This window comes from Wyeomyia smithii, chromosome 2, assembly GCF_029784165.1.
Source record: "Wyeomyia smithii strain HCP4-BCI-WySm-NY-G18 chromosome 2, ASM2978416v1, whole genome shotgun sequence".
Classification (NCBI taxonomy): Eukaryota; Metazoa; Arthropoda; class Insecta; order Diptera; family Culicidae; genus Wyeomyia; species Wyeomyia smithii.
The window spans coordinates 17752661-17753546 of record NC_073695.1 but is presented as its reverse complement, the minus strand read 5'-3'; positions in this window follow the sequence as shown (position 1 = coordinate 17753546).

The window sequence follows — 886 nt, the reverse complement described above, 5'->3', positions numbered from 1 at the left end:
GTCAGGTTAATTATTATATCACCGTTCCCTCCTATGTGTAAGAAATATTCAAACCTACCGAACGCGAGCTGCTGTTTCAAATTCAATTTAAAGTTCTTAGTTTTGTTTTCTGTCGTAAATGGATCAACATCTACGTGGTCGGCGTGCGACCAGACCGAACCAAGCGCCTTTTTTTGAAAAAAAATGAGTTTTCAACACCAGTGGATGTTAAAATTGATAAAGTATCTTTCTTTGAAAAAACGAAATCATTTGAGCAGTTCATAATGGTATTAAACCAAAAATTCTCAGTAGCAGCTTGCAGAAAACATGTGGCTGTGGAGTGGCTAAAGATTGAACGCAGATTACTCGAAATAATGTTTTTGGCGCTTGGTTCGGTCTGGTCGCACGCCGACCACGTCATCGGCACTTGCTTGTTGGAAACTGCACAGTTTCTTTGAATTGAAAAGTATCTCAATGAGATAATCTATCAAAAATCCCGTACCCCCCTGCACCTCCCCCTTGGTTACGCCCATGCCGCTGCCTGTGAGATCCTTACCTTCCCCAGTTTCAGTTCAGGCTAGAACTACAATCGGATTGATTAACATCTAGCTGCTACTTTTGTCCATGATGAATAAATACATGGTGCAACGGTTTGATTGAAAAGTAGGCGCGCGGTGGGGTAACTCTTTTGCACTGGAGGGATGGAGACGAAACGTTTCTAAGTGACAGCCAGTAACTTTTGGAAAGCAACAATCGTTGTTATTCGTCGTTGCTACTTTAGACACTGATAAATATTGAAGGAAATTGTTGCCTTTTTCGTTCGCTGCGATATGTGTTACTTTACATTTTTAAGAACAAATAAAAAAACGTAAGTACATTATAAACTGTGATAAAAGCAAACAGTAAT